We start from the raw sequence: 22,511 nt of genomic DNA, 5'->3' as shown, positions 1-22,511 counted from the left end.
GGTCAAAAAACTTTTACCCGAAGCCAGGCCCGTTTTTTAAACGGGCATCGTTTTTTTTGCCCAAGCCCATTTTTGGGCCTATATTTTTACCCAAACCCTCACATTTTTCAGGCGGACCTTCGGGCCGGGCCGGGTGGCCCAGCCCATGATCAACTCTAATTCCCTGTACTAACTCAATAGAAAATTCGACCTCTCTGATCGATGGCAACCTTGATAACTTTTCTAGAAACACATCCGAATACTCACAGACTACTAGCACTAATTCAATTTTCGATTCAAACACTTTTGTATCCAGTATATAAGCAAGGTAAGCTTCACAACCTTTTTTCACACATTTCTGAGCTGACATAGACAAAATCATAATAGACAATTAACTCACTCATCTAATTCAATTCGAATAATTTCACTGTTTTGACATTTCAATTCAATAGTCTTTTGTCTACAATTTACAACGGCATCATGCAGCGTCAACCAACCTATACCCAATATCACATTAAATTCATCAAACGGTAATAACATCAAATTTTTTGAAAATAAAGTAACCCCGAGTCATTAAAGGACAGTTCTTGCAAACTTTATCAACTAGGACATACTTGCCTAAAGGGTTCGATACTTTAATCACAAACTCGGTAGACTCAACAGGAAAACTCTTACTAGACACCAAATTCATACAAATATATGAATAAGTCGATCCAAGATCAATCAATGCAATTACATTACTGTCATAAAGGGAGAATATACAGGTAATAACATCTGGTGATGAAGCATCTTCGCGAACGCGAATAACTTAAGCTCTAGCAGGTGCTCTGGCCTCAAATCTCACAGTGGAGTCCTTTAGCATTCCTCTACTACTAGTCATATTCCCTGTATTTCCTGGTGGCCTCCCTCTAGTAGCTAGATTGCTCGGACTTGTATTCTAGAACTTATCTTTCTCGGCTAACTCAAGACAATCTCTAATGAAATGATCTTGCGTGCAACATTTAAAACAACCTCTATTATTCATCCAGCACTCACCAAAATGTCGTTGACCACACTGCTGACACTCGGATTTATTGTTTCTCACACTGTCAACATTTGATACTGATGTAGCTTGAGCTTTAGTATTTGAGTTTTGCTTTCCATGATCCCTGTTTGGATACCCGATTGAAGCATTCAAACGAGTATATGAATCTCTTGATTTCTTTGACGAAGACTGATATGGTTTATTCATCGATCTTTTTCTCGAATCTCTAGCCTCGAAATCCACCTTTCTCTTTTCTTTGCCAAGTTCTTTGACTTTACAGGCTCTGTCAACTAGCACTACAAATTCTTTCAACTCTAGAATTCCAACAAGCAATCTAATATCCTCGTTCAACCCATCTTCAAATCTTTTACACATAATGGCCTCAGTTGAAACACATTCTCGAGCATACTTACTAAGTCTAACAAACTCTAACTTATATTCAGTCACAGACAGATGGCCTTGTTTCAGCTTCAGAAACTCTTTTTGCTTTTGATCAATGAATCGTTGACTAATGTATTTCTTTCTAAACTCAGCTTGAAATAATTCTCAGGTAATTCTTTCTCTCAGCACCACCGACACTAGAGTATTCCACCATTAATATGATGTGTCCCTCAGAAGTGATATGGCACATTTTAAACACTCTGCCGGTGTTCAAGAAAGTCATCAAATACTCTGATAGTGTTTTTAAGCCAAAATCTGGCTCTCTTAGGATCGTCATCAACAGTAGCTTTGAACTATTCAGCCTCGTATTTTTGAATCTTATCAACTGGTGGCTTATTCAGTCGTAGAAGTTCCACACTTTGAGAAGCTACGAGAACCAATTAGGGATTAGGTGAGGGTGGAGGTTGTTGAGAAGCCGGATTTGTTCGAGCAAATTCCATGAACCACTCGTTCATCATCTAAAAGAAGGCTTCTTTAAACTCTCCTCTCTGGCTACCCGATACGAGTCTCAACTCAGATTACGCTACCCACTAAATGGAGGCAGACGTATTACTTTCTGCATCATCAGTTACAGCTCGATTGGGATCTATTTATTATACAAAAAACACATTTTAAACTGTAAGGAGATATCACACTATCACAGGTTATATATGGCATATATAGCTAGACTCCTACATACGCTACGTTAGTCTGAGAATTGACTAAACGTTAGCTCTGATACCAATAAATGTAACACTCCTCACCTGTATTCAATAGCAGAATAGGGCTATAGAGCATTATCGAACTTATAAAACAATTAAAACATTCATTTCACATACATTTTCAAATTTCATGCAATCATCATTCAAACTCAATCACACTGTGCCTAATACGAGCCTATGAGGCCCAAAACACGCTTTAGGAGCGGTTCAGGACTAAACTAATAACTTAGAGAACTTTTGAAACACTTAAAAAATTTTGCAAAATATAGGAACACACGCTTGTGTGGCCCGGCCGTGTGTCTCACACGGCCAAAGACATACCCGTGTCACAGGCCGTATGGACATTCGAAATGGGATCACATGGTCGTGTCCCAGCCCGTGTCTGACCTCATGTCACTCTCTAACTTGGGTCACACAGCCAACACACACGCTCGTGTGGCTAGCCCATGTACCCTAAAAATGGCCACACACGCTCGTGTGTCAGGCCGTGCCAAACTATAGGGTATACAAACTTGTGCCACGCGGCCAAGGCACACACTCGTATGTGAGGCCGTGTTAAGCATATTGATTTTGTTTCTATCTTAACACCAAGAAGCACACGGCCGTTTAACTTAACTGTGTATAACACACGGCTGAAACACACGCCTGTGTCTCTGTTTGTGTGGACAAAAATAGGCTATTTACCAAGCTATTTTCCCACCCAAATTTGCATATACCTACACCAACCCAATTGGCACATAACAAGGCATAATTAGGCAATCAAACCAATCTCAACCAAGCCTAATTGATACTAGTTCTATACCATCAACCATAATACACACATAAGTCAAGATAAGTCATAAAATTTCATACCAAATTTATATTCATAGTCATCAATTTAAACACTTCCATATAAGTATTACTTTTGCCTAATTCACCAACATATAACTATTCAATTATCAACCATTTATCACAAGCATTTGTAAGAAAAATATCAACACATGAGTAAGGCCATTTGTATATGTATACACAACCAATTCAACCAAAATAAGCCAACTCACATGGCTATATATACAACACCAAAATACTTAAAATTTACTAGCCAACTCAAATGACTAAATCCATTACCAACACATATACCAAAATGACCAAAGTTCCTATACATGCCATATATTCAAAAACATAGGTTCAAAAGTACCAAAATGATAGCTTGATAATGTGATAAAGTCTTCGACGATCCCCGAATCTGAGCTAGCTTTGAAATCACTATAAACACGATAAAATAAACAAAGTAAGCTTTATAACTTAGTAAGCTCATATGATTAATAAGTATAATTTGCCAGTTTATTCACAATTTAAATAACATAAGTAAATATAAGCAATACACTCAATTCAACAATTTTCACATTGCCATAATTCTATGTATCATGTATAAATTTATCAACTTTCACTTACTTTTCATATGAACTTATCAATTATCACTTACTTGCCAAACTTATCACGAGTACCTGAACTGATTCGTATCATTGCTTACATCCATGTACCATTATCTATTCCCATTGAACCATTCGAAATAATATCGGATACTCGGGAATCTCGCACCGAAGTGCCACATACATAGCCAAAGCTATCTCAATCTCATATCACATATATGTTAACTCTCGAGCTATAAACGGGCCTGCTCAGCTACACGGTGTTGATCACACAAGCTATCAAGGAACCGCAACACTTGCCAGTATACTCAGCCACCGATAGGACCTACAGGACCAACACCTGAATCACATAATCGCAGTAACCCTTAATGACATGTTACTAGTATCCTATCTATTCTTAAGGTCCAACCAGGATTCTCACTGTGTCAATGCTTTGTTGATAGATTCTGCAGTGTCGTAATATCACAATTATAATATTAAGCATATAAACACATATAACATTAAGCTTATTAATCATACAAACTTACCTCGGATGCAAAAACGGTGAGACAAGTCGATTAATCCAAAACTTTGTTCTTTCCCCAATCACAATCCGTGTTTCGCTTTCCTTAATCTATATAATATCAAATTTAGTTTATTTACTTACCGCTCTATTCAATTTAATCCAAAACACTTATTCAGGTAATTTTACATTTTTTTCCCTAACATTTCAACATTTTTACAATTTAATCCTTATTTCATAAAATCACAAATTCATGCAATTCAACCAAAACCCATGTTAGCCAAATTTCAGTTAGGTCCCTAGCAGCCCATATTTTTCATTTATTTCACATTTTAACTACAAAGTTTCCACATTTCATAATTTAATCCCTAATTTGTATTTTCACTAAAAATCAATTTACAGATGTTGTTTATCTATCAACAACCATGCATTTTCTATCATCAATCATCAAAAAATACAAATTCATCAATGGAAAAACCCTAAACCTTTGAAAATTTTACAAATTAGTCCATGGGCTTGCTAGATTAAGCTGCAATGATCTTGAAAACATAGAAATCATTAAAAAGAGACAAAAATGAACTTACAATTGAACCATGAAGTGGTCGAACCCTAGAAATCTCCCATGGGTTTTTTTCTTTCTTATTTAATTATTTAATTATTTAATTTACCAAATTACCTTATTATCCTTTTGTTATAAAACATTAAAATTACTTACTATATGTCCATAAATGTCCACTAACAATAAAAATGACCTAATTAACACATAAGGACCTTTACTTTAATATTCCATAGCTATTAGGTACCTTTAACTGTTAGAACATCACTTTTACGCTTTACGCTATTTAGTCTTTTTTATCAAATTAAACAATCAAACGATAAAATTTCTTAATGAAATTTTCACACAAACATACTATCATATTGTAAATATTAAAATAATAATAAAATAATTATTTTTGACTTCAAATTTATGGTCCTGAAACCATTATTTTGATTTTACTAAAAAAAGGGCTGTTAAAATCTCCGTAACTCGAAATGTTTCAAGACGTCGTGAATATATTTCTACATTCATCGACCTCACCATCTGACGGTTTGCAACCATTGCATCCCTGACATCTTCGGCAAACACATGTCCCGCCTCTATCTGGTTGACTTGTTGCTGACCCATTCTTGGCATCAAGGTAGTCAACCTGTAGAATGTAGCCTAGAAAACAAATGAAATAGGAAGATGTCATGTTTTCAACAACACAGTATTGATCCCCTCTACCAAGTTTATGGTCATTTGACCATAACGAAATCCCTCTTCAAAACTTTGACCCCATTGCCACGGCTCCATCGTACCCAACCACTGTTGGAAAAATATGTTTGTTTGACCCTTCATGTCACTCTCAAGTCGAGTCATTCTTTGGCAAAAAATATGTGGCTCTAGCTCGTGCACTGTATATGTATTAAGAAAAGATAAGTTACGATATTGCATTAAAATATTAAAACTTATATTGAAAAGATAAGGTTATCTTTTACCCATTTTCACAACTTGTCTCCGCCAGTGTACATTCTTATAATCTTGATAGAAGTTCGCTGCGATATGCTGAATGCAGTAAATGGATCTCCATGGCACATCGGAATGGCTAATGGCAGTAATTAATCATTTCCCTCTATCGGAGATGATGCAAATATTATCGCTGCTAATATTATACCTTCGTAGGTTGGTAAAGAAGAATTCCCACGATTCCATTTTCTTTTTATCTACGATGGAAAATGCTATCGGGAGCATGTTCTTGTTGCCATCTTGAGCAATCGCAAGAAGTAGGTGATGCGTGATATTTGTAACAGGTTTTAAAGATTTATAAATAAAACGTTCTTGAGACTAACTTATTATCACGATTAAGGCAAGTGTACCTATCAAACAGTAGATAGTTCAGCAAGACCGAATTGTCGAACCCAAAGGAACTACGAGTACTAGTATTTACTTCATTTTTATTATCTAGCCTAAAATTTAAGAGGTTTGGTTGTCTAAACTAATTACTAACTAAGAATGCACAGAAAGAAAAACTTGGGAAAATACTTTTGGGAAAATTCGATTGTTTAAAACAATACCTAAGGACAAATCCACCTAGACTTCACTTGTTATTTGACTCTGAATCAGACGATTTATTCATTTGACTTGATCCGTAGAAATTCCTAAGTTATATTATTATCTTTCTCGAGACTAATAACGTCTAACCCTAGGTTGAATAATTGAAATCTCTTTCTAATTAACAACCTAGAATTGCATTAATTTGATCTATGGATTCCCTTATTAGGTTTCACCCTAATCCGACAAAATCTTGTCACCCTATCTCTAGGCGCGCAATCAACTCCGCTTAATTATGACAAATTTACTCTTAGACAAGCTCTATTCCTCCTCTGAATAAGAGCTTAACTTGAATCAATATCCTGGATATCAAAACAAGAATTGAGAACACATAATTAAGAACAAGTCAAATATTTATCATACAATTCAGATAATAATAACAAGATATGTCTTAGGTTTCATTCCCCTTAGGTGTTTAGGGGTTTAATTCATACTTATGAAAGAAAACATCTTAAAAGCATAAAGATAACAAAACATAAGAAAACCCAAAACTCCTGAAGGAACTTGAAGGGAGATCACCAGTCTTGATGATGAATCTGGCTCTTGAGATGGATCAATCGACTTTCCTTGAGTAATTCCTTGCTTCCTACTCTGCGTCTCCCTTCCTAAGTGCCTCTTCAAGTGTTTAAATAGGCTTTGGAATGCCTAAGAGCCCTCAAAATTGGCCTTTTCCAAATTGGACTAAACTTGCGTTTGGCAGGGACAAGCCCATGTGCGATTAGTAAAGGCCTTGATCAAGGTTGTTAAATGGGCACGAGCGTGTGATCCACCCGTGTAAGTCATGCTTCGATCCTGCCAAATTGGCATGGACGTGTAACACGCCCGTGTGAGGAAGTCCAAGCCGTGTTTATTTCTTATGTGGGTCAATTTTCTCCGTTTTCGGCCCGTTTCTCACTCTTTTTACTCTCTTATGCTCTTCTAAGTATAAAACATGAAATTAATGGATTAGGAGCATCGGATTCACCAAATCTAAGGAGAAACCATCTATAAATGTGTTAAACATGGGGTAAAAATATGTATAAATTACAGTTTATCAAATACCCCTACACTTAAGCATTTTTTTTCCTCAAGCAAAACCCTCAACTCACAATCAAAATACATGAAGCACTCAATAGTCAATAATGAAAAGTCATTACCATAAGCTTGCATGAAAATCAAATCTCCACCACTATATATTGAAATGAACATCAATCAAAAGGTCTTTAAAGGGTTGTAACGTGGCTTTGGTTAGGGGGTATGGTCACAAGCTGAAAGAAAAGGTTAAAATCGAGATTGAGTTGAAATTTTCCTAACTAGAAAAAGTAATTAAACATCAATTGAGTACCAGTGAGCTTCTTCTCAGAAGATGGAATTTAGATACTACGGCTCAATGCTACCGAATTACTACTAATATGTAAGTATGAATGTTTTTTTAAGAACAAGTTAGCTACCTAGAAGAGCAAAACATAGCAAGCAATTAGTTTAAATTGAATCTCGACAAAAATAGGGATCAAATTAGGGGATTTCAATAATAATGGTTTATGGGTTAATATTGAGGGTAAATCAATTAATGACTTGTTAGGCTCAAAGGGGTTCACTAAGGGTTAATTATGAAGGTAGGCTTTTTGTGGAGTGAGTAGGTTAAACCTAAGTGCTTTTATCATTTTGACATATCAAATCAAATGGTGTGGTCTTGGCATGCATAATCAAGCAAGTTCTAGAATAATAATTCAATACTGACGCACTCAAAGCAACAATAAAAGTGAGCATGAAAGAAATGATAGATGCTCTAAAGGCTCAAAATCTCATAAAAATTAAGGCTTTTTTATGTTTAAAACTGTAAATTCCAACTCAAGATAATACCTAAACTTAGGGAAACAACCTAAAAGTTTTTAATTCTGTAAAAATCAACTTATCATGCTTGATTCCCTAATGTCTTAAAGTTTAAACAATTAATGCATAAATGTATATGTTTTAATTCATGACATATCAATAAAAATCATAAGTTAGCTACAATTCATTCTAATAGTGATATGAGTGATTTACGTGAGAATAAGACATAATTCAGGGATTTCTAATGATGATATAAAAGATCCCCCTACACGTAAGATGTATATTGCCCTCAATGTACAAAGATAGATATATTGAAAAAGATAGATTTATAATCATAAGATATGGAGAGAAGTGAAACTTCCTGAATGATGAATGAACTCCTTGAATTGGGGTTACGAAGAATAATCGGCCAAAGCAATGATGAGGGTCAAGGAGGATACTTCGGTGGTGGTAGAGGTTGGGTTCCACAAATGCTGCGCCAAAAGAATATTATCTCTCAATTTGGCTATGGTCATGGTCGAGTAGAGCACGGTAGTCGTGGATAACCTTTCCAAGTGGAGTTTCAAGTTCCTGAGTAATAGTGAGCTTTGGAGCTCTTTTATGAATATATAAGAAAGAATAGGTATTCGTAATGAATTAGCCAAAATTAAAAATTATAAAATAATAATTATAAAACCTAATAAAAATAAGGTGAAAGAAAAATTAAAAGTAGTCTTAAATGAAAATAAAAGGAACAACATAAAATAATAAATAAAAGTTTTTAAACATCTTCATCGCCAGATGGTTCGCAAGGTGGGGGTGGCGATGAGATGTGAAAGTGTAGACAAATCTGCTAGAGAGTAGCATCAATGTTATCGAAGTGCCGAAAATACTGCTGCTCGAATCGAGTAAAGCGCTCAGAGATGTCAGCGTATGAAGCCATGGCATAAACTGGACAAAAGGGGGTGGTAGCTGAGTTGATGGATCCTCGTGACGTGGAAGGACATCATCAGGAATATCCTCTAGGCCCTCCTCCTCAGTGGACTGGGCGAGGCGGTACTGAGGAAGGTGGGTTCCTCAGCGCTTCTCGATCATCCTCATATGTAACATGCTCAAGATGCCCTGTGTAGACATCTGACCAGTGAGAGTGAGAGAGGATGATTGGGCCGCATGTTGGAGAGCCCAAAGTGTCGAGCCAACCGAGTTACGTAGGGGCCAATGGAGATGAATCCCTCTGATACTGCTCCATCTGGTGGCAAATGGCAAGGGCAATGAAGTAGGCGAGGTCAAAGATGTACCTATTCGCCATACTCCATAGAAAGTAGGCGTTGTGAGTGTTGACGAAGCCAGTGCTCTCTCGCCGGCCTGTCAAAGTGTGTGCCAAGATGGCGTATAGGTACCTCAAGGAGGGAGAGAGAGCTAATGCCTTGGAGTGGCTAGGATCGTAGGAAGCCGAGCCGGGGACCAAAGTATCCCAACACTTTGAAAGGGAGTAGTGGATGTGGCGATGGAGGGTGTTGAGCTCGTTATCTTCCATAAACTCCTCCGTATAAAAGCCCAAAGTAATACCGAACTTAGGCATACTTAACTGGCGGACTAAACCAACGAGATGGAACTGGACCGTTCTAGGGTCATCAAAGTTAGTCATGACATCTTGAACATGGAAGGTCGAGCAAAGTTCAAGTGTAAGCTCAAGGTACGTCGGCTCGATGATCGCAAAGAAGAGTTCACATGGATCGATTGTCAGGAGAGCTCAGACGTTGCCAGCCAACTGAATTTGTTCAAACGCTGTCCAGTCAATACAGCGGCCCACACCTAAAGGTCGGGCCAGAAGTCTCTGAAAAAGTTCCTCCTGATTTCCTGGTGGGAACTGGAGGAATGAGTGCCAGTTTTTCGAAATGGGACCCAAGGATGACGCTGTTCCTTTTCTCTTCTTCGAGGCGGGAACATCAGTCTTCTTACTACGTGATGATGATATTGTACTGCGTTGAAAAATCAAAACTTAACCAATACATCCCAAAAATAGCACAGAGGCACAAAACTAAATATGAAGATTTCATGAGACTTACGTAGTGGATGAAGTAAACAAAACTACTAAATGTATCAAGTTATAGTATTATTGGAAAAATGTAACAGGAATATGAATGAATGTATATGGGAAGCATAAATTTCATGAAACTAGGAAAAATGAAAAGGTAGACATAATGGAGTTCTAAAATGACAAAATTTTTATAAACAAGCAAAAGTATTCTATTGTTCTAACTATGGGAATTCATTTAAAATGGGCAAATAAAGTAGAGAAATCATGGAATAAACAAAATATTTAAAAGAGATAGAGAGAAAAGAGTAAACAAACGCAAAATGAAGGAGCTTGGGCGTCAGAATCGGTGTTGTAGGCGGTACACGGGCGGGGGTAAGGCGTGTGAAGTTGCAGTGGCTAGGGTTAGGGATTTTTGGGGAGGGTGATACGAATTTTGGATTTGGGCGCATCTGACATTCGGCCCACGCCCGTGTTACTCGGGCGTGTGAGTGCACACGACCGTGTCTTGCTTCATTCGCTTCTCCCACGTCCGTGTACATAAGTCCATGCCCGTGTTAACTTGACAAGTTAGCCCATGGACACGCCCGTGCTAATTTGACAGGTTCGCCCACGGTTTCGAGGCACGGGCGTGTCAAACGCCCGTGTTGTTTGGCAGGTTCGCCCACGGCCATGTTGCATGACCGTGGCGACTTATCGCTTCCCATGATGGAAAAATATTTGCCTATTTTTGTACGGCCTAAGTCACGCCTGTGTGCCTGGCCGTGTGGGATTTAGAGAGTCTATGTATCATGATTCGATTAGTACATTAGATGTTAAAAACTAAAATTTAAAGAAATTAATACTGTTAGTGCTGGGGTTGCCTCCCGAGAAGCGCTTATTTATAGTCTAAGCTCGACTTACCTCTCTGGTGTGTGATCATGGTGAATCGAGGAGTTTACACTCCTCATCCCTGCTATCAGTTTTATCAACATAAGGTTTAGGACGAGTACCATTTACCTTAAACGTGCCAAATTTAGAGTGATTTACCTCGACCGTACCGTATGGAAAAATACTAATTACCGTAAGAGGGGTTTCTCCATTTGGTTCAGAAGTGGCGATTTGAGAATCTGCTGCATCTTATAGTACTTTGTCTCCAACTTTAAGTTGATTTTTGGAGGAATTAAGCTCCTCATGGTGTGGTTTTGGTTTATCATGTTTTTTCGATTTATGTGTCAGCCATTCATCTAGCTCCTTGATTTGTAACCTTCATTCTTCATTGATGGGTTCTTTGATGCTGCTTGGCTTATGTATGTTCTTCGAACCTGTTTTCTGTAAAGAAGGTTGCACTATATGGTTAGTTTTAGCCAAATGATTTGTACAGTCACCTTCGATTTTTGATGTGTTATTCGAATTACGAGCTTGAAGGGTGATTGTTTCATCTCCCACACGAAGTGTGAGTTCACCTATGCCAACATCAATAATTATTTTGGCGATTGCTAAAAAGGACCTTCCTAAAATTAAGGGGACGTTGTTATCCTCCTCTATGTCTAGAACAATGAAATCAATTAGGAACATAAATTTATCGATTTTAACGAGTACATCTTCAATAATACCCCTAAGAAATCTGATAGTTTTATCTGCTAATTGAATGCTCATCCTAGTTTGTTTGGGTTTCCCCAGACCTAGTTGCTTAAACAATTTGTAAGGCATAACATTGATACTAGCCGCTAAATCAACCAACGCATTATTAAAATCTAAACTACAAATTAAATAAGGAATTGTAAAACTCCCTGGATCTTTTAGCTTGTTAGGTAGCTTATTATGTAGAATGGCTGAGTAGACAGCGTTCAGCTCCATATGCGATGCTTCATCTAGCTTCCGTTTATTTACCAGAAGCTCTTTTAAAAACTTGACTGCATTTGGCATCTGCGAAAAGGCTTCAATAAACAGTAAGTTAATATTTAGTTTCTTTAGAAGTTTAAGGAATTTACCAAATTTTTCGTCTAAGCGATCTTTCCTTGTCGCATTGGGGTATGGCATGCGAGGTTTATATTCTGTAATCACTGGCTTTGGCTCATTGTGGCTGACCTCATCCTTACCTATGTTTACCATCGTTTCTGGCCTTGGTTCTGCAACTAGCCCTTCCTCATCTTGAATGGCAATCGCGCTGAGTTGCTCCCTTGGGTTAGATCCAGTGTTGCTTGGCAAGCTACCTTGTGGTCGTTCAGAAATCAACTTGGCGAGCTATCCAATCTGAGTTTCGAGCCCCTTGATTGATGCTTGTTGATTTTTGAGTGCTGTCTAGGTATTCTGAAAATGAGTTTGTGAAACTAAGATGAATTTTGTTAGTATCTCCTCAAGGTTTGATTTTTTCTCTTGTTGGTAGGGTGGTTGTTGGAAGCCTAGAGGTGGTGGTCTCTGATTCCCTTGGCCTCCCCATGAAAAATTAGGGTGGTTCCTCCAACCTGCATTGTAAGTATTGCTATAAGGATTGTTTTAAGATCGAGGATTGTTACCCATGTAATTTAACTATTCGTTCTCCATGTTGTTGCCATAAGGTGGGTATTCTGAACTGCTTGATCCGCCTCCACGTGCTTTGTAACACCCCTTACCCGTGTTCAACGCCAGAACAGGGTATGAGGCATTACCGGACTTAATCACTAATCATCGTATAAAAATCGATTCATAATTTCACTCTAATTTAAAACTTTTTAAAACACATCCAAGCGGTCCCTTAAAAAAAGCTTACAATGCCCATATCATGCTTTAATTTAACCACACACATAGGTAAGCATGCACATTCATAAATTGCATCATTTAATTAATAACACAATCAAGACTATCTACATTAAATGACTTTATACAATAGAGACCTTCAAATAACATAGATCAGTATTTTAAGCCAATTCCTAGCAACTTAATAACAATTAAACGAGTCTCCATACATGCCAAAGACTTAAAATACTTTAAAACCTTTATATATCGGTCAATAGTTTGATAGTGTGATTTAACCACCGACGACCTCCAACTCGAGCTAACATCTGCGACACTATAGGAAAAAGGAAAGGAAGGGAGTAAAGCATTATAGCTTAGTAAGTAAGTATGTAAATATTAATAAACAATACATTATCATACTTTAAACAAAGTCACAATATGTTCCCGGAATATTACCATCACAAACACACATACTTTCACTTTTACAATCATAAACAGGTTCAAAATAAGCTATCTAGCAGATTACTAGCAACTAAATTATTTATTTCTGGAGCTACAGAAAACCAAATTACAAACCGTTAATTTTCCTTGAAACTAGATTCACATATATTCTTATCATAAAATTTTCAGAATTTTTGGTCTAGCAAATTAGTACAGTTTATTCATTTAAGTTACCCCTGTTTCACTACTCAACTGTTCTGACCACTCTTCACTACAAATCAATTTTCTCCTTGTACAGAATTCAAAGGATGTTTTAGTTTATTTTATTTGAAACTGGACTCATTAAGGATTTAAAGCATATAAATTATATCCATAATTATTTTTGTACAATTTTTAATGATTTTTCCAAGTCAGAACAGGGGATCACGTAGTCATTCTAAACCTGTCTCTCAAAAACTTAAATATCTCATAATATAGACTACCTTTGCTTGCTTTGTTTCTGTTATATGAAAATAGACTCATTAAGCTATAATTTTATATCTCATTCAGTCTTTGAGTCAATTTCTACCATTTTTGGTAAATTTTTAGATTCACGTTACTGCAACTATCCAAAATAGTTTTATTGTCAATTTTGATCTTTCACACTTCAATTGTATTCATCACTTTCCCATAACAATCTTTCCAATTTCCAATCACATATCGAGCATATTGCTCATAAGTTACACACATATATACTTACAATTATCATCACAAAGTCATACACAATTTCATTTAATCAATTTCCCAGTTGTACGCTTCGGAATAATAACAGATACGCGATGGTATTGCACACAGCCCACCTTTAAAATCGAAGCTCTCTTGTACACATAGTGGCCTTCACTTAGCACCACTCATGTGACCTAGCTCGATTGTACACATAATTTTGGCTCTCTTGTACACATGGTGAACACTTAGTACCACCCATGTGACCTAGCCAGTTTATCTTGTAGCTCTATTGTCTACATTGTGTCCTTCACCTGGAACCACGCATGCGACCTAGCTACATATATCTCGTAGCTCTCTTGTCTACATGGTGTACACATAGTATCACCCATGTGACCTAGCTACATCATAATGTCTCGTAGCTCTCTTGTAAACATGATGTGCACTCAGCACCATACATGTGACCTAGCTACATACCATCTATATCATCCAATCTTTTCGAAGGTTCAACTGGGATTTCTCTCTCTTTATAATACTTGATTCCATACTTCCAATAGTCAATTATGATTCAAAAATCAGCTATAATACATAAAACATGCTGAAATACAAAAACATAATAAAGATAATGTATTATTTACATACAAACTTACATACTTTCTCATTTCCATGTCGAATTAATATTGAACATTTAAATCATCATAATTATACTTACTTTCAACACCTCGGAAATCATAGTAAATTTATCAATTTTACATTGAAACATGCATAAGTTAATGCTTATTATACATATGAACTTACCTCGATACTAAAACGGCCATTTTACCAACTTTCCTGATTTTTTATTTTTCTCCCATTCTAGATTCAAATCTCATTTTTCGGGATCTAAAACATCATATTTTACTTATTTAATTAATTTAATATTTAAAACAGTCCTTAACGTAATTTTGCCCCTAAACTTTTTCATATTTACACTTTTGCCCCTAGGCTCGGGAATTAAACTTCATTCCTTATTCTTATGTTTTATGACATGATGATCATTTTTCCCTTCTATGGAAACATCAAATTCTCACTCTAACACATAGTTATGAACAATAACAGCTTTTACCGATTAAGCCGTTTTACTCATTTTTGCTTAAAATCGCTTAGCAAAAGTTATTTAACATAATTTCAGCCTTCATATTCTACCATAAAGCATCAAAATAAACACATTTCACCTATGGGTATTTTTCCAAATATGAACCCTAGCTTAAATTATTGCTAGAATAAGCTTAATCAAGTTACCTGGATTCCAAAATCGTAAAGAACTTGAAAAACGGGGCAAGAACAGACTTACTATTGAGATTGGAAAGCTTGAAAACCCTAGCCATGGCTTCCCCCATGCTAACTTCGGCCTCCATGAAAAAGATGAGTCAATTTTGGCTTTATTTTCCCTTTTTATTTCTTTTAATTACCAAATGACTAAAATGCCCTTAAGGACTTTCTTTAAAAAAATTTCCTATTCATGCCCATTTTTGTTTGAATGAAATATAATGGTCTAATTACCATTTAAGGACCTCCTCTTTAAACCCCCATTTCAATCAAGTACTTATGAATTAGAACACATATTTTGCAACTTTTGCAAATAAGCCCTAATAGGCAAATTAAACATGCAATCTATAAAATTTCTTATCAATACTCTAACACATGCATCTAATCACTTGGTAAATCATAAAAATTAATCGAAATAAACTTTTCTATCTCAGATTTGTGGTTTCACAACCACTATTCCATTTAGGCCCTATTTAGAGATATTACATGCTTCTCATTACATTACTGGGTGAACCTGTGAAGAACTAAGGAACCCATCAATTTTCTTATTTAAAAGTTCTACCTGATTAGAAAGCATGGTGACCATATCGACGTTATAAACGCCGACTATTTTCGTTGGATTTGTCCTCATGACTTGCCACTGATAGTTATTTAGTGACATCTCTTCCATAAATTCGTAAACCGCCTCAGGTGTCTTATTATTGATAGTTCCTCCTGCGGCTGCATCAATCATCTGCCGAGTCGAAGTATTCAGGAAATTATGAAACGTTTGAACCTGTAGCCAAAGCAGTAACCCATGGTGAGGGCACCTTCTCAAAAGGTCCTTGTATCTCTCCCATGCATTGTAGAGTGTTTCTAAATCCATTTGCACAAAAGAAGAGATGTCATTACATAATTTGGCTGTTTTAGCCGGCGAAAAATATTTTAATAAAAACTTTTCAGTCATTTGTTCCCAAGTAGTGATTGACCCTCATGGTAACAAGTTCAACCATTGTTTAGCCTTATTTCTTAATGAAAAGGGAAGTAACCGAAGGCAAATGGCGTCATCAGAAACGCCATTAATTTTAAAGGTATCATAAAATTCTAAGAAATTTGCCAAGTGAGGATCCCTTGCAAACCATCAAACTGAACAAACTGTTGTATCATTTGAATTGTGTTAGGTTTCAGTTCAAAATTATTTGCAGCAATAGTAGGTCTAACTATACTTGACTTAATTCCTGTTAAATTAGGTTTAGCATAATCATACATAGTACGTGGAGCAGGATTTTGATTTACTAGATCAGCAACAATGGCAGGACGTAGCAGATTTTCTTGGTTTTCAACCATCTCCTCGGTTGTGGTTGAAGTATCGTCCTCAAGCTCGTCCTCTGTGTATCTTAGGATTCATCTTATTTCTCTCCGGTTTCTTCAAATTGTGCGGTCGATCTCACCATCAAAAAGTAGTGGTCCTGACAGGTTTCTTCTGCTCATAAACTAGTAAAACCTGTCAAAAGGAAATAAGAGAAAAATTAGAAAAGAAAATTGTCGAAACCTTTTTTTATTTTGAAAACAATGGGATCGAATTTTGGAAACAAAAATGTGGAGTCGTCACCAATCTCTTGGTTTAAGTGTGATTGGGCTGCCTACTAAAATGTTTTGTTCTATTGAAAATAATTTTGGTTCACATAAAATCAAAAAATCATAAGGGTTCGGGAGTCGATTACGCATGAGGAAAGGTGAGCACCCTCATTACGCCCAAAAAATTGGTACGATATTGACTCGATGCTATCCTTATATCAAAGATTTTTAAGGGAAAAAAAGATCTTTCAAAGCATGATTCTTCAAAATGTGTAAATAGTTTAAGTTAACTGTCAAAATTCCCTTGTCTCAAAGATATGCAGCATCATACCCAGCACGATTAGATACAATCCTTTATACCTTTAAAAATACGATTGATTGTTGACTTTTGAAAACTCGTACACTAAAATTATAAAAGGTTATCCAAATATTTAGTTCACCGAAAAAATTATAAAACATGTATATATAAATAGATTTGGGAATAACTATAGCATGAAATTAATAATGTATGAAAAATTAAATAAATATATAAATTATACATGTAACAAATTTAAAAATATAATCATATACACAAAAGGTAAAAAAAAAGACTACATTTATAAAATACATATATTTAGTGATGTATATTTATAAATATCTATGAAGGGAATTTTGAAACAAATGATATATAACATAATTTTACACGTAACAAATTGATTTGGATTGATAGTACATGTAAATAATACATACATAAGGATGATAGAATATGAAACTATATACAATAAGTTAATTGTACAATTTTCGTAAAAGAGACACATCATACGCATAAATAATGTTAAAGGAAAGTATACATAAAAAATATTTACATAAAATAATATGAAACTAATAATGTGGACTATAGTAAAAATAATTTAATACGGGTAATGTACATGTGAAGAAATCTTAGAAATAATTGTATGTCTAAATAACATTGAATTAAAATATGAATTATCAAATTAACTTAATTTTATCATAAACTATACATTTAATGAGACTAAAAAACAATTAGATACAAATTTACTAAAAAACTATATGTATAAAAATAACGTGGCTTTAATAATGTATGTAGATTAAATATAAATACTAAATATATGCTTAATAATTTATATGACACATAAAATAGATGAATTTCTAAAAACAGGATATAAACATCATTTCTTCAAAATTGTATCACCAGCGCCATATCTTGTCCTTTTGTTCAATCATCATTTGGACAAAAATTCTAAAAAGGCGATTTATTCAAATATATCCTTGAACTTGAGCGTATTCTAAACAATTATTCCACTTCATATTCTTACATTATCTAGAAACTCCTAGAGTAATATGCAAAACTTCTATTGTGAAAGCATTACTAGTTCATTCATCATTATGTCAATGCAACATGCTTGCAATCAAATCATAATAATGGACAAGAATGGAATTGAACTTGAGTTCAAAGTAAATCATCAAAAGAACAACAATGGCCATTAATTTGGGAATGTATATCTTGAAAAAGAAGGGATAATTCAAAGATAACCAATTTGCTGAAAATGAAGACTAGGTACCCTTGTTATCGCAACCTGAGCTTCTCTGTACGAACTTCTTGAAGACCAATCCAAACTCGACATGTGTTTAAGAGACCATAACCACTTTTTCAACGCCCCAAGATGCAATATACCCCCTTCACGGTTAATTCAAGTATAGCAAGACCACCGCCTTCTCACCTTGGATCCATATTTGAGCCGCCCTTTTTGGGTTTTCAACTCAAATCCCCTTTGGTCACAAGGCGCCATTTGCGGGTTTTCACCATGGCCTCTCCTTTTTCTCTTTTTCTTTCTTTTTTATTATTGAGTCTCAAAGCGCCCTTTGCGGGTTTTTTCTTTGGCCCTTTCCATTTTTATTTGGTCTCAAAGTGCCCTTTGCGGGATTTCACTTTGGCCCTTTTTTTTTGTAGTCTCAAAGCGCCCTTTGTGGGTTTTCACTTTGGCTTCCTTCCCTTGTTATGTGTAATACTTTTTGACTGAATCTAAATTTACCGGATTAGACAAATTTCTTCCATCCATTTCGGCCAAGATTAATACACCACAGGAGAAAGCTTTCTTCACTACATAAGGTCCCTCCCAATTCGCCATCCATTTTCCTCTGAAATCCTTTTGTATGGGAAGAATCTTCTTCAAAACCAAATCTCCCTTAAGAAACTCTCTTGGGCCAACCTTTTTGTCATAAGCCCGCATCATTCTTTTTTGATACATCTGTCCATGTTGAATAACCTTTAGCCTCTTTTCCTCAATCAAATTCAACTGATCATATCGAGACTGTATCCATTCTGCTTCATCTAACTTCAATTCTGACAAAACTCGAAGGGAATGTGTCTCCACTTCAATGGGAAGAACTGCTTCCATTCTATAGACCAATGAGAAAGGTGTTGCCCCAGTAGAAGTCCTGACAGATGTTTGATCAACATAGAGAGAAAATGGCAACTTCTCATGCCAATCTCTGTAAGTTTCGGTCATTTTCCCCACAATCTTCTTGATATTTTTATTGGCTGCTTCCACTGGCCCATTCATCTTTGGGCGATATGGTGATGAGTTATGATGTCTGATCTTAAACTGACTACAAACCTCTGCTATCATGCTATTGTTCAAATTTAACGCATTATCAGATATGATCCTTTCTGGCATTCCATATCGACATATAATTTCCTTCTTTAAGAATCTGCTGACTGCCGATTTAGTTACATTGGCGTATGAAACAGCCTCGACCCACTTGGTAAAATAATCAATAACCACAAAAATGAAACGATGCCCATTTGAACCCTTCGGTGAAATTGACCCTATGACATCCATGCCCCATATGGAAAATGGCCATGGGGAAGTCATAACATGCAAAGGCGAGGGAGGTACGTGAATCTTATCACCATAAATTTGACATCTGTGAAATTTCTTGGCATAATCAATGCAGTCTCCTTCCACGGTTGACCAATTATATCCAAACCTCATAATTTGTCTGGCCATTGTGAACCCATTAGCATGTGTTCCACAAACACCTTCATGTACCTCTTCCAAGATCTTCTTGGACTCCACGGTATCCACACATCTCAAAAGTACTTGATTCTTCCTTCTTTTGTACAGGATCTCCCCATCTAAAACATAATCACAAGCGAGCCTTCTCAATATTCTTTTGTCATTCTCCGTGGCTTGATCTGGATATTCACGGTTTCTCACATATCGCAATATATCCTGATACCAAGGATGATCATATTTTTCTTCTTCCTCTATATTATAACAATAAGACGGGGCCTCACAAATACTCATCTGAATAGGCTTCACATCTTCTTGTCTGCTTACTTTGATCATGGAAGCCAAAGTAGCCAAAGCATCTGCCATCTGGTTTTCATCGCGCGGGAGATAATTGAAAGTAATACTATCAAACTCCTCAACTAACCCCAATACCAGCCTTCTATAATTGATTATTTTAGCATCTCTTGTCTCCCATTCACCTCGAAGTTGGTAAATTACAAGCGCAGAATCTCCATATACTTCCAATGCCTTGATCTTGCACTCTATAACTGCCCTGAGCCCTATGATACATGCTTCATATTATGTCATATTATTCGTACAATCAAAATCCAATTTACATGTGAATGGATAATGATCTCCACCTGGGGATACTAGAACTGCCCCAACTCCATTACCCACAGCATTTGAGGCTCTATGAAAATTCAATTTCCAAAAGTGACCTTTTATAGTGTCCTCTTCAGCCGCTGCCACATACACTATCTCCTCATTGGGGAAGTCACAGTTCAAGGGCTCATAATCTTCTAGAGTTCGGCTGGCCAAAAAATCTGCTATTGCTCTCCCCTTTACAGCTTTTTGACTTATATAGATTATGTCAAATTCAGAAAGCAAAATTTTCCACCTAGACATCCTTCCATTCAAGGCATTTGACTCCATCATCTACTTTAAATGATCCAACTTTGAGATTAGCCAGATTGTATGATACAACATATATTGCCTCAATCTTCGTGATGTCCAAACCAAAGCGCAACACAATTTTTCAATTGGCGAATTTCTCAACTCACTCAGTGAATTTCTTACTGAGGTAATATATCGCCCTTTCCTTTCTTCCTGATTTGTCATGTTGACCAAGCACACATCCCATTGAATTACCAAACACAGTTAAATACAATATCAACGGCCTGTCTGAACTTGGGGTGATAACACTGAAGGATTTGACAAATATTCTTTAACTTTATCAAAAGCCTTTTAACATTCCTCATCCCATTCTCCTGGGTTATGCTTTTTAAGAAGACGAAATACAGGGTCACATTTTTCTGTTAGTTGAGAAATAAACTGCGCAATGTAATTTAGTCTTCCGAGGAAACCTCGAACTTCTTTTTGGGTGCGCGATGGAGACAACTCCTGTATAGCCCTGACTTTGTCTGAATCAATCTCAATTCCCTTTTCACTGACCACAAAGCCCAATAACTTTCCGGATCTAGCCCCAAAAGTACACTTTGTTGGATTAAGCTTTAACTGAAACTTTCTCAATCTCATGAACAACTTTCTCAATACTTCAATGTGCTCCTTTTCAGTTTGAGATTTGGCTATCATATCGTCAACATACACTTCAATCTCCTTGTGCATCATATCATGGAATAAAGTCACCATAGCTCTTTGATACGTTGCTCCAGCATTCTTTAATCCGAATGGCATCACCTTGTAACAGAACGTGCCCCACAAGGTTATGAAAGTAGTCTTCCCCATGTCTTCAGGATGCATCTTTATCTGATTGTAACCCGAGAAGCCATCCATAAAGGAAAACAACGAGTAGCCAGCCGTATTGTCTACTAGTGTATCAATATGACACAAAGGGAAGTTGTCTTTTGGGCTAGCCTCATTTAGATCCCTATAATCCACACACATTCGCACTTTGTCATCTTTTTTTAGAACAGGCACAACATTGGCTACCCATTCTGAGTATTTGATCACTTGAAGGAATCCCGTATCAAACTGCTTTTTGACTTCCTCATTGATCTTTAAGATAATATCTGGCCTCATTCGTTGAAGTTTCTGCTGTACTGGCTTACAATCTGCTCTTATGGGAAGGCAATGCACCGCAATATCAGGGCTTAAACGGGGCATATCCTGGTATGACCATGCAAAAACATCTTTGAATTCCTAAACCAACCCAACAAGGTCTCCCTTTGTTTCTTCAACTATGCATGTTCCAATTTTTACAACTTTCCCTCTTCCAAAGTCACCATGTCTACGGTTTCTTTATGAGGCAAAATTTGCTTTTCCTCTTGTTCTACCATCCTTAACAAGTCTGGAGATAAATCACAGTCTCTGTCATCTTCAAAGTCCTGAGATCCCTCTAAACACATGTCTTGCTCAAATAGTAATTCTGAGTTAGTAACAACGTCACTCATGACATTGATATCACGAGACCTATTATAGGTACAAAAAATATACAATGAATGAATGAATTTAATAATTATTGTTTTGTGATATGTTTATGAATAAAAGAATGATTAAAGAAAGAATCAAGATAATGACACAATTGCTTGTGAAAAGAATAAAAGAATGTTTGCTCAAAATGATAACAAAAATGTACTTCATTGAAATAATAATGTTTGAACATGAACCTATTTCACAAAGAAATATTTATTGCTTCTAGACTTAAAACAACAACTTTGTTTTGAACATTACTCTGAGTGAGCTCTAAAAACTACAGGAAGGTCTTCTGCAGTCCAATTGTCTAGAACACTCCCAGGCTCATATGGACGAA

General features: G+C 36.3%; 1 non-coding gene across 1 annotated transcript; it reads left to right on the top strand.

Annotated features, from left to right (window-relative positions):
• Positions 1-15,958: 15,958 nt before the first annotated feature.
• Positions 15,959-16,065, top strand: LOC121203804 (small nucleolar RNA R71). The gene has a single exon (XR_005898741.1). It is a non-coding gene; the product is annotated as a small nucleolar RNA R71 (small nucleolar RNA).
• The last annotated feature ends 6,446 nt before the right edge of the window (positions 16,066-22,511 follow it).

The sequence above is a fragment of the Gossypium hirsutum genome, chromosome A07, assembly GCF_007990345.1.
Source record: "Gossypium hirsutum isolate 1008001.06 chromosome A07, Gossypium_hirsutum_v2.1, whole genome shotgun sequence".
Lineage (NCBI taxonomy): Eukaryota > Viridiplantae > Streptophyta > Magnoliopsida > Malvales > Malvaceae > Gossypium > Gossypium hirsutum.
The sequence above is the reverse complement of the archived record's forward strand: the minus strand, read 5'-3'. Positions and strand labels throughout refer to the sequence as shown.